At 43.8% G+C, this 12,405-nt stretch overlaps 1 non-coding gene across 1 annotated transcript; it reads left to right on the top strand.

Moving 5' to 3' along the window:
- Positions 1 to 12,333: 12,333 nt before the first annotated feature.
- Positions 12,334 to 12,405, top strand: Trnae-cuc (transfer RNA glutamic acid (anticodon CUC)). The gene has a single exon. It is a non-coding gene; the product is annotated as a tRNA-Glu (tRNA).

The raw sequence follows: 12,405 nt of genomic DNA, 5'->3' as shown, positions 1-12,405 counted from the left end.
ATTAGATGTTAGGTCAGGTTAGGTTATCTTTAGCTTTGTTAGATTGGTAAAGTTAGGTTAGGTTAGGCAGAATGACTAAACATGATAAATGAAAAACACACTACACTTCACCATGCACATCGATGTATAGGATTATGGAAGGAAGAAGATGAGAACAGAAGAGAGGGAAGTGAAGAATGAAAGAAAGAAGAGAGAGAGAGAGAGGGATGAAGATAAGGAGAAAAGAGGGATGAAAAAGGTTGGATGACAAGACAGAGGGAAATGAAGAGGGGAAGAGAGGAGAGGAGAGGTAAGGAGGAGGGAGAGAGAGAGAGGTGTGTGTGAGGTTGAGAGAGGGATGAGGATAAGAAGAAAAGAGGGATGAAAAGGTTGGATGACAAGACAGAGGGAAATGAAGATGGGAAGAGAGGAGAGGAAAGGAAAGGAGGAGAGAAAGGGGTAACTGAAATAAATGTTAGTGACTCCTCCCCTCTAGCGGCGCAACTGACCAGGCAGGGGCAGCGAAGAGCGATGGCGGGACAAGACGTAACGACAGCCCATCCCTTGCCTGCTTATGTATCGCCGTGCTGGGTTGGATGTTGATGGTGGCTGTTGCTTTTGCTGTTTCGTTAATCGCCGCCGCTGCTGAAACAATGCTGGGAGGGGGTGTCAACTGGGGATCAAAGTAGGGGCGGGGGGGAGAAGGATGATTAGTGAGTACGAAGGGCTGTGACGGAAGGGAGGAGGGCTGCGTGGGGGGGAAGAAGGGATGGGCGGTTAGAGGATGGGTAATAGAGGGAGGTTATGTGTGTGAGAGAGGAAGTGGGTGGGGTATGTATGGGAAAGTAGAGGGAGAGGAAACTTTAAAGGGAATGGGGTGGTAGGTGGGCTATAAAGGGAGATTAGGTATACGAGGAAATGATGGGGGTGTGTATGGGAAAGGGGGCTTCAAAAAGTAGGGGGAGAGGAAACATTAGAAGGAATGGGGTGGATGGGGTATAAAGGGAGATTAGGTATACGAGGAAATGGGTGGGGATGTATGGGAAAGGGGGTTCAAAAAGTAGGGGGAGAGGAAATATTAGAAGGTATTTTTTTTTTTTTTTTTTACAGCAAAGGAGCCAGCTCAAGGGCACCAAAAAGTAAACATTGATAAAAAAAGCCGCTACTCGCTGCTCTAAAAAGAATCCAAAGGGTGGCCGAAAGATAGGTCAGTTTCGGGAGGAGAGGTGTCCTGATACCCTCCTCTTGAAAGAGTTCAAGTCGTAGGCAGGAGGAAATACAGATGAAGGAAGATTGTTCCAGAGTTTACCAGCGTGAGGGATGAAAGAGTGAAGATGCTGGTTAACTCTTACATAAAGGTTTGGACAGTAAAGGGATGAGCATGAGTAGAAAGTCGAGTGCAGCGGGGCCGCGGGAGGGGGGGAGGCATGCAGTTAGCAAGTTCAGAAGAGCAGTCAGCGTGGAAATATCGATAGAAGATAGAAAGAGAGGCAACATTGCGGCGGAATTTAAGAGGTAGAAGACTATCAGTATGAGGAGGAGAGCTGATGAGACGAAGAGCCTTTGCCTCCACTCTGTCCAGAAGAGCTGTGTGAGTGGAGCCTAGGTATGGGAGGGAGTGTAGGCAGTAACAGGTATAGGGAGGAGAAAGGGAGACACGAATTAGGGGGAAAAGGAGGAAGAGTTAGCCGAGAGAGGAAGGGAGAGTAAGGAGGAGGGAGGATGCAAGAGTTCAAAGGGAAGGAAAGGGAGAGTGCAAAGAAGGGAGGGTAAGGAGGGAGGATACAGGAGTTCAAAGGGAAGGAAAGGGAGAGTGTAGGGAAGGGAGGTAAGGAGGGAAAGCTGTAAGGGTATAAGGGTATGAGAGTGTAATGGAGGAGGAATGGGGAGGGATATCAAATGTGTGGGGAGGGAAAGTCATCGTTGCCAATACCGCGAGGGGGGACTAAGGCAGATAACTACGTATGCCATCACTCAGTACGCCGTATAGCTTGGGTTCCACAGTGCAGTATCATCCCCTCGTGGTTCTGGCATGACGCGAGGTATTGCTGTTATGTTATGTTGAGCGCCATGGGTCAAGAACTGTCACGCTGGTTCTTTTCTTATTTTTGCGTTATGAGGTATATGCAAACTGATTTTTTTTTTTTTTGTATGCGTTGAATATATACAGGTGAGAATAATGAGTTAAATATGGTAGTTAGTTTTTATTTTTCTCCTTTCACTCTCCCTTTCTTCACTTTCTTTATTTTTCTCCTTTCATTCTTCCTTTCTTCACTTTCTTTAATTTTCTCCTTTCACTCTTCCTTTCTTCACTTTCTTTATTTTTCTCCTTTCATTCTTTCTTTCTTCACTTTCTTTATTTTTCTCCTTTCACTCTTTCTTTCTTCACTTTCTTTCTTTGTTTTTCTCCTTTCACTCTTTCTTTCTTCACTTTCTTTCTTTGTTTTTCTCCTTTCACTCTTTCTTTCTTCACTTTCTTTGTTTTTCTCCTCTCACTCTTTCTTTCTTCACTTTCTTTCTTTGTTTTTCTCCTCTCACTCTTTCTTTCTTCACTTTCTTTCTTTGTTTTTCTCCTCTCACTCTTTCTTTCTTCACTTTCTTTCTTTCTTTTTCTCCTTTCACTCTCCCTTTCTTCACTTTCTTTCTTTGTTTTTCTCCTATCGCTCTTTCTTTCTTCATCTTCTCTCTTTCTTTCTTTATTTTTTCCTTCGTTTTCTGTTTGTATGTGTATATCTATCTCTATCTATCTATCTATCTATCTCTCTATCTATCTTCAGCTCTCATTTCTTTCTCTATCTATTTATAACTATCTCTCAACATCTGCCTCTATAATGTGTCTCTAAAGTCCTGTTAATTCTCGTTTATCTGTTTAATCTGTTTAATTAAGCCCCCCCCCCAAAAAAAAAAAAAAAAAAAAAAAGATTCACACTAACGAGCCTCCTGCATGTGTAACGGTCAGTGGGCAACCTCGGCGCTTCCCAGAACTCCACCACTAACCTTTACCCGCCCCCCTTCTTCCCCTCTCTCCTCTTCCTCTCTTATCCTTTCCCTGCCTTCTAACCTTTCCCCTCCTTGATTCTCATATTCCCATTTCTCTTTCCCTTCCTCTCTTTCCTTCCCTCTATCCCCCTTCCCCTGTTCTTCTCTTCCTTTCTCTCTGTCTTGTCTTCCAACCTTTCCCTGCCTTCTATCCTTTACCTTCCTTGTTTCTCTTATATTCTCGTTTCTCTTCTCTTTCCCTTCCTCTCTTTCCTTCCCTCTATCCCCCTTCCCCTGTTCTTCTCTTCCTTTCTCTCTGTCTAGTCTTCCAACCTTTCCCTGCCTTCTATCCTTTCCCTTCCTTGTTTCTCTTATATTCTCGTTTCTCTTCTCTTTCCCTTCCTCTCTTTCCTTCCCTCTCTCTCTCTCTCTCTCTCTCTCTCTCTCTCTCTCTCTCTCTCTCTCTCTCTCTCTCTCTCTCTCTCTCTCTCTCTCTCTTTCCTCTTTTTTCTTATCTTTCAATCTTTTCCTCCCTCGTTTTCCACACATTCTCTCTCTCTCTCTCTCTCTCTCTCTCTCTCTCTCTCTCTCTCTCTCTCTCTCTCTCTCTCTCTCTCTCTCTCTCTCTCTCTCTCTCTCTCTCTCTCTCTCTCTCTCTCTCTCTCTCTCTCTCTCTCTCTCTCTCTCTCTCTCTCTCTCTCTCTCTCTCTCTCTCTCTCTCTTCCTCTCTCATGCTCTCTCTCTCTCTCTCTCTCTCTCTCTCTCTCTCTCTCTCTCTCTCTCTCTCTCTCTCTCTCTCTCTCTCTCTCTCTCTCTCTCTCTCTCTCTCTCTCTCTCTCTCTCTCTCTTCCATATTCCTTCTTTCTCTGTTCACCTTTTTTCTTAATCTTCCGTATCCTCGTTCCTCTTACATTTCATCATTCTCTTCTCTTTATCTCACTTCCCCTTCTTCTCTTTCTCTTCCTTCCCTCTTCCCTCCTTTCTTGTCCTCCAACCTTTCTCCTCTTCATTAACTTTCTCTTCCTTCTTCCTCTTTACTATATTTCCTTTCTTCCCTTTTCGTTCCCCTTTCTTCCTCTCTCTCCTTCATTTTTTCTTCTTACTTTTTTGTTTCCCTATCCTCGTCTCCTTACATTCAGTTTCTCTCTTCTCCTTATCTCTCCCCTCTCTTCGTTTCCCTTTTCCTCCTTTTTGTCTTCGTTTCCTCCTTTATTCTTGTCTTTCATCGTTTTCCTTAAATCTCCGTATCTTTTTCTTCCTTGTTTCCCTTGTATTCCCTTTCTCTTCCTTCTCTTCCCATCTCTTCCTCCTTTCCTTTCCATTCCTCCCCTCTTCACTTTTCCCTTTCTTCTTGTCTTCCAACTTTTTCCTTAATTCCTCTTTACTCTCCCTTGTCTTCATTCTCCTAACATCTCTATTCTCTCTTCTTTCATCTACCTCTTTTCTCCTTTCCTCTTCTTCCTCATCCTTCTTCCCTTATTCACTCCCCCTTCCTTCTCGCCTGAATTCCTCTTTGTCCTCCCTATCCCGCCCTCTTACTTTCCGATTTTCTCTTCTCTCCTTCCGATTCTCTCCTTCCTCTCCTCTTTCCTTCTTCCTCTTCCCCTCTCCTTTGCTATCACTGGACCGGATGACCCTCGCCTCTCCAACAAATTATGGGTGGCAGGGAAAGGAAGAACAAAAAAGCCCTGGAGGAGGAGGAGGAGGACGAGGAGGACGAGGAGGACCACGTAAAATCTCCCGTCAGTGATTATTTCTTATCATATTTCAGATTGTGGACTTCTAACCTCGTCCCGATAAACAGTATATATTAATTTTTCCTTTATTTTCTCCTGTGTACAAACGTGTATATATGTTTTTGTTATGCTTGTTGGTGCTGTTTCGTTTATTTTTTCTCTCCATACATTTTCTGCGTTCTTCTAGTATATATGGTTTTGTTATGCTTTTTCGTGCTGTTTCGTTTTTTTCCCCCCATTCATTTTGTGCGTTCATCCATCACCCTGCCCTCTTTTTCTTTTTCCTTCATATTTGTTTCTGTTATTGTAGTGAATGTATATGTGGAAATAGTTATGTCCTTCGTGCTTGTTTTACCCCGTTTTCTGTTGTGTCTGTTATTCTATAGCGGGGGAACTCGGTAACATTCGGGTGCTGATAGTCGCAAAATGAACTGTTTAGCGATGTAGTCATTCCCACTAAGCTGTGTTCATTGTCTTTGTGTGATATTGTTCTGTTTGTATATCGGGTAAAGAAAACAGCGCGTGCACAATTTGCGTGGAACATTAAAGCTTAGTCTGTATATACCAAGTCAAGTCACTCTGCCTAAAAACTGCGACCGGTGCGCGCAGGAGGCGGTTTTGGGGCGGAGCAGCGGGATGACGTCACTTGAAGCTAAAAAAAAAATACCCGCCAGTTCAGGGGATGCGCATTCTCGCCTTCTTTCACAGTGCGTTCAGGCAAGCCACTGACGAAAAAATATGTCTTTTTATTGTGCTATTGCGTGACTGTAATTCCAATGCCTACAAACGGCGGTGTGGGGTGTGAGGGAGGGCATGTCGAAGTGATTGATTTAAATTAGTCCACCTTTCTTCGTTTTCTCTCAGTCCCTGTTTCTACATTCTCTAGTTTGGCTCCAAGCAGTGTCACGCATAAACCACGCCTCGGCCGTGTCTCCTCCCACAAACCTGCGTATGACTTGACTTGGTATATATAGACTTAGCATTAAAGCACAATGGAACGGAAGACATTGATTTTGCGAATACGACCTAGCGTTCTGAGGGCCAGTGACACGGAGATGAGCACCGAGGCCACGCGCAGCTTAGCATATGTCCTTGACTTGACCTCACCTGTACGACTCGTTGGCAGCCATGATGTCAGCCAGGCCGGAGGACAAGCGAGGCGAGGCGAGTCGCGGTGATTTACGAGTCAGTTTGAGTTGTGTGTTGTCGAGTCACAGCGTCACACATGCATGGCTGGAGCCCTTTCACTCATCTCTCCCTTTTCTTCCCTTTTTCCCCTTTCCCCTTTTTTCTTTTCTTTCAGCCTCCTTACCTTCACTATCTTCGTTCTCCTAATATTCCACTTCTTACCTTTCCTTCTCTTCCTCTTCTTTCTTTCTTCCCCTTTTCCCCTTTCCCTTTTTTCTTTTCTTTCAACCTTTTCCTTAATAGCTCCTTGCCTTTAATGTCTCCGTTCTCCTAATATTCCATTTCTCTAATTACCTTTCCCTCTCTTCCTCTTCCTTCTTTCTTTCTTCCCCTTTTCCCTTTCCCCTTTTTTTCTTTTCTTCCAACCTTTTCCTTAATACTTTCTTATCTTTACTGTCTTCGTTCTCCTGATATTCTACTTCTCTCCTTACCTTTCTTTCTCTTCCTCTTCCTTCTTTCTTCCTTTACCTTTTCAATTCCCCTTTTCTTCTTGTCTTCGAACCTTTTCCTTAATACCTCCTTACTTCTCCCCTCTCCGTTCTCCTTATATTCCACATCTCTCTTCTTCCCTTCTCTTCCTCTTCCTTCTTCTTCTGTTCACTTCCCTTTGCCTTTTCTCTCCCAACCTTTTCCTTAATACCTCTGTCAGCTGTGGCGTGAACTGTATCATTATGTGGGTAGGCTATAATAATTTTTGAGTTAATTAAGGAATATCTTGCTTTGACTTAATAGCAGCTACCGGAATCTTGGTGTGAAGCTTCCGTGTGAAAGAAGAGTGATTTAGGTTAGGTTAGGTTAGGTTAGGTTAGGCCTGATTTGAAGGTATAGCGTTTTTATGGTTCGCTGAGTCTGGGAACAAATACTGAAGCACTCGAGTCTAGTCCTCCACTGTTGAGTATTTTTGAAACATCTGATAACCATCTATTTCTAATTCCGACATCAAGTTTTTGCTTTATATGAAAAAGAAATATATATAAAAAGTCTCAGTGAGCTTTTACGACCGACTTCTCTTATTCAACGCTAACTTTATGGCGGTGTGTGGCATGTTAAATGAATCGCGTCGTGAAACAGTCGCTATGTGGTTCGGAACGTGTATACGAAGCTTCCAACCACTCCACGATTATCCTCCCGTTCTCCCCCCCTCACAGCATCAACAGTTAATTAAATGTTCACCCTGGCCAGCGGAATCCAGTGCACCAATACTAACTTTTCCCGGAATGGGCCACAAGTAATCAGACGTGTCCCCCCTGTACGATATTCTCCCGTGCCTACATTTTTGCGTAGCGCCACTCCCTCCCTCCCTCCTCTCACTGACACACGCCTCATCTTGACTCACACTTCCTCTCCTTCGCCCCGCAGATCCCGTGCCGCTGGGGGAGTGAGAGGAGGGGTTCGCAGGGCCCGGACATGGAGGACATCGGGTAAGACTAAGAAGTCCAGTGTTCAGTAAAAAAGCTTGAGTTATTTTTTATTGTTTTGTGGCGAGGATTTTGTGTAGGTGTTTTGGATGAGCAGACAGATGATAATGATACAAAAACTACTCTTTCTACTACTACTACTACTACTACTACTACTACTACTACTACTACTACTACTACTACTACTACTACTTCTCACGTAATCGACTGCTCTTTCGGCCACCTCTTCGGATTCTTTACAGGAGCAGCGAGTAGCGGGCTTTTTTTTTATTATTTCCTTTCTTTTGTGCCCTTGTGCTGTCTCCTTTGCTGTAAAAAATACTACTACTACTACTACTACTACTACTACTACTGTCTCATTACTACTGTTTCTCCCATTGTTGCTCTTGCTCCACCACCACCACCACCACAACTACAAAGGGGCGAAGAGGCGAAAAGGGGAAGGGGGGTAAAGGGAGGATATGGGGGAAGGAGGAAGGGTTCAAGGGGAGCGTTGCCTTGGGTAGCATCTCACGTACTAATGATGGATCGAGGGTTGGACACAGTGCGGCGGCTGTCGTGGGTATTGGTGCCTCTCTTACGTATAAACTGCACAGACTTTTCCTTCTTCCTTTTCTTTTCCGTCTGTCTGTCTGTCTGGGTGTATGTATGTATGTATGTTTGCTTGCTTGTGTGTGTGTGTGTGTGTGTGTGTGTGTGTGTGTGTGTGTGTGTGTGTGTGTGTGTGTGTGTGTGTGTGTGTGTGTGTGTTTGCAAGTGTCCGTTTATTTTTTTTCCGTCCGTCTGTCTGTCTGTCTCTCTGTCTCTGTGTCCGTTTCTCTGCACTGTCTGGTTATTTCCGTCTTTTTTTGTTCATCTCTGTTTCTCTGTCTGTGTCTGTATTTTTTTTCCTTCCTGTATTTCTTTCCGTTTTTTTTGTCCGCGTGTTTGTCTGTTGTCTGTGTTTCTGTCTGTCTGTTTTCCTTCCTTGCCTGCTTGCTTTCGTCTTTTTTTGTCCTTCCCTCTGTCTGTCTGTCTGTTTTCCTTCGTTGCCTGCTTGCTTTCGTCTTTTTCTTCGTTTCCTGTCTGTCTGTCTGTCTGTCTTTATGTTAGTCTGGATCTGTGTCTGTTCGCTTGTTCTTTTATTTCTGTCTTCCTTGCCTGTCTGTCTGCCTGTCTGTCTGTCTATCTAGCTTGTTTTCCTGTCCGTTCTTACCTGTCTGTATCTGTTTGTCTGCCTGTCTTCCTTTCGTCTGTGTCTGTCTATTCCTATCACCTGTCTGTCTATCTCCCTTCCTCCCCTGTCTTCTTCCCTATTGCTCTTTTCCTTTATATCCCTGTCTGTTCCTTTGCCTGTCTGTCTGTCTATCTGTCTTCCTTGTCTGTCTGTCTGTCTGTCTGTCTTCCTCGCCCACCTGCCTGCTCGCCATTCTCTCGTTCATCCTGATATAGCCTATTCATCTTTGTTCTCCGTCTGCCTGTCTCATTTATCCTGTTTGCTGTCTATTCCTGTTTTCCTTCACACTGGTCGGTTCATCTTCCTTCTCCCTTTGTGTCTGTCTGTCTGTCTGTCTGTTACTCTGTTTTTTTATGTTTGTTTGTCTTTTATTTTTTTTTTATCTCCTTTTATCAGGTAGTTCATCTTTTCTTCTTATTTTCTTTGTTTTTATGTTTTTATTTTCCTCCCTCCTTCCTTCCTCTCCTTTCTTTCCTCTCTGTCTTTTTTGTTTTGTTTATCTTTTGCTTAATTTCTCTTTTCCTTCCTTTCTTTTTCTTTTTTCTTTCTTTCTTTCCTTCTCTTTCCTTCTTTTTCTTCCCTTTCTTTTGTTCTTTCTTTCTCTCTTTTTCTTTTTTTCTTTCTATTTTTTCTTTTCTTTTTTCTATTTTCTATTTTCTTTCTTTCTTTCGTTCTTTCTTTCTCTTTCCTTCTTTTTTCTGCCATTTCTTTCTTTTGTTCTTCCTTTCTTTCTTTTTCTTTTTTCTTTCTTCCTATTTTCTCCTTTCTCTCCCTTTCTTCTTCTTTCCTTCCTTTTCTCCCTATTTTTCTTTATTTCTCTCTCTTCCTTCCTCTGTGGCTTCCTTCCTTCCTTTTTTCTCCTCTACTTAATTCTTCCCGTCCCCCGAATTCTCTACTTCTTTTTTTCATTTCCGAAGTATCTGTTCTCTTTATCTCTCTCTTGTCTTGCCGGTTCCTGAAAGTTCTCCTTGCCGCAGTTCTTCTTCTTCCTCCTCCTCCTCCTCCTCCTTCTCCTCCTCCTCCTTTGCCTGAAACCTCTCCTTCCCGCATCGTTTTCCTTCCCTGTCACACTCTTTTCTTCCTTGTCTCACCTTTCTTCCTCCCTCCCTCCTTCCCTCCCTTCTTTCCTTCTTACCTCTCCCCCTCTCTGTCTCCCTTCCTTCACATCCCTCCCTCCTTCCCTCTAATCCTCCTCCCCTTCCACTCTCCCGTTCTCCCCTTTTTTCCCCCCTTTCCCTCTCCCCTTTCCTCCTTCCCTCCCTCCTTCCCTTCTTATCTCTCCCCCTCTCTGTCTCCCTTCCGTCACATCCCTCCCTCCTCTCTTTACCCTGTGATGTTGATAGTACAACAGTTACGGCCTTCAAGAATAGATTAGACAAGTATTTTGAATCCAACCAGCAACTAAGATATTACTCATTGTCGTAATAACGTTAAGTTCTTTCGAATACTGGTGTCCTTGTCCGCTTTTATCATCCGGTTTGTGGTAGCAGTAATGGTAGTTCTTTCCTCTTTCCTACATAATTTCCATGCAGTTTTTCCATGCTGCATGGTTCTTTTTCCTTTCCTGCCAGCTTTGGCTGGAGGGATTGGGGGGGTGGGGAGGAGCCTTCGCCTTTGGTGTCCTTCATCTTCCACCTTTGATTAGATAGTTAGTGTAGCTTGTCACAAACAGCCTCGTAAGAACCAGCAGGTCTGCTGTTGTTTGTTCTTCCTTTGTGTTCCTTTGTGTTCCCTCCCTCTAACCCTTCGTCTCTCCCTCCTTCCTTAAACCTCCCCCTCCTACTCTCCCTCTCTCCCCTTTCTTCCCTCCTTTCCCTCTCCCCTTTCCTCCTTCCCTCCCTCTTTCCCTTTTTACATCTCCCCCCTCTCTCTCTCTCCCTTCCTTCACATCCCTCCCTCCCTCCCTGTGTGTGTCTGTCTGTCTTTCTAGCATGTTTTCCTGTCCGTCTCTTCCGTTCTTACCTGTCTGTATCTGTCTGTCTTCCTGTCTTCCTTTCGTCTGTGTCTGTCTGTCTGTCTAACCCTCCGTCTCTTCCTTCTTCCTTACCTCTTCCTCTCCTTCCTTCCTTCCCTTTCCTCCCTCCCTCCTTCCTTCCTTCCTTATCTCTCCCGATCCTTCCTTCTTTCCTTCCTTTCCTTCTTTCTTCCGTCTTTCCTTTCCTTTCTCTCTCTCTCTCTCTCTCTCTCTCTCTCTCTCTCTCTCTCTCTCTCTCTCTCTCTCTCTCTCTCTCTCCTTCCCTCTCTCCTTCCATCCTTCCTTACCTCTCCCCCTATCCCTCTCTCTCCCCTCTTTCCCATTCCTCCGTACCCCCTCTCCTGTCTCTCCTCTCCCTCCCTCCCTCCCTTCCTTCCTCTTCCCCCACAGCGGTCCAGCAAGCATTTCAACTTCGCAGCAATGAACTTCAGTAAAAGCCAAAAATATCTTTCCTAACTTTTATTCGACTTGTTTTTTGTTTCGTAATTTAAGTACCGACGTGAGATCCGTTTGTTACCATTAATATTTTTTCTTTTATTATTATTATTATTTTTTGTGCTGGCGATATTTCCAACATTTTCATTTCAAAACGCTAATGTTCCTTTTCTTCTTCTCATTCGTTTATTCCCTATTTCTCTCTTTTTTTGGATATTCTATTATTTTTATTATTATTACTTATTTTTTTATCATTATTATTATCATTCCTTAGTTTTCATTTTAAAACATTAAATATATTCCTTGGTTTCCCTATTTTGTTCTTTTGGGATTCCAGTTTTCTTGTTAGTTATTATCATCATTATTTTATTCTTCTATTATTGTTATTAATAATGGTGATATTTCCTACATTTCCATTTTATAACGTCAAATAATTTCTTGGGTTCCATTCGCTTATTCTCTATTTTCTTTCTTCATGGAAATTCTGGTTATCTTGCTTTATATTTGTGTTCCTTTTCAAGCCTCCCTCATAACCTATCCACTCTTCCTTGCATTGGTTCATTCACTATTTCTCTCCTTTCATGGCGATTCTGCAATAGTTTCCTTGATCTTTGGTGTTCGTATTCAAGACCCGTTGATAGCCTTGCCGCTCAACCCTCAGCCTCACCATTCCTCGGGCGTCTGGCGGCTTGACTGACCTCCACCACACACAGACAGACGGCAGGTGCATGGTGGTGGTGAGGGTGCGTGGTGGCTGTGGGCGGTGGGGTGTGTGTGTGTGTGTGTGTGTGGCTGGGAGGCTGCTGGTAGAGAGATCAAACAGAGGGTTGGAATGTGGAAAGATCTCGTTCTCGTGTGTCTGTGTGTGTGTGTGTGTGTGTGTGTGTGTGTGTGTGTGTGTGTGTGTGTGTGTGTGATGCAACTCTGCCTCCCTGCCGAATTATTGAATTATTCCATTACTCAAACAAAATTGGATTACTGTTTTCATTAGCTCTTTTGGCAATGTTGATGCTACTAATTTATTTGATGGCTCTTAATACTTGTTGGAAACTTAAATGAAAACTGAAATACAATCAGAAAAATTAATTGCAGAATCCCCTCCGTTATCGTTATTAAAGAAAGCGCCGTTGTTTTGGTTTTTATTTACTCCCAAGCTTTAACTACCGGCGATTATCCTGAAGTAACCAGGGGGAGCTAAGCAAAAATAGTTCACATGCTGATGTATTTATATGTATACTAACAGCTAAAATTGCTTCCAGGTCATTCTGCAAGAGTTGATTTTAAGACGATTAATGCGGCTGTGGGGGGGGTAGACGCGGGGGGTATCGTCGGCCCTTACGGGTTAAGAAGGTGGCGAGCATTGAGTGTGGCGGAATTTGACACTTTCTGGCACCCTGTATCAATAAGTCCCGTGTGGTCTAGTGGCTAGGATACGCGGCTCTCACCCGCGAGGCCCGGGTTCGATTCCCGGCACGGGAA

Source organism: Eriocheir sinensis, chromosome 4 (assembly GCF_024679095.1).
Source record: "Eriocheir sinensis breed Jianghai 21 chromosome 4, ASM2467909v1, whole genome shotgun sequence".
Lineage (NCBI taxonomy): Eukaryota > Metazoa > Arthropoda > Malacostraca > Decapoda > Varunidae > Eriocheir > Eriocheir sinensis.
Note: the sequence above shows the minus strand (reverse complement) of the source record. Positions and strands in the feature narration are given on the sequence as shown.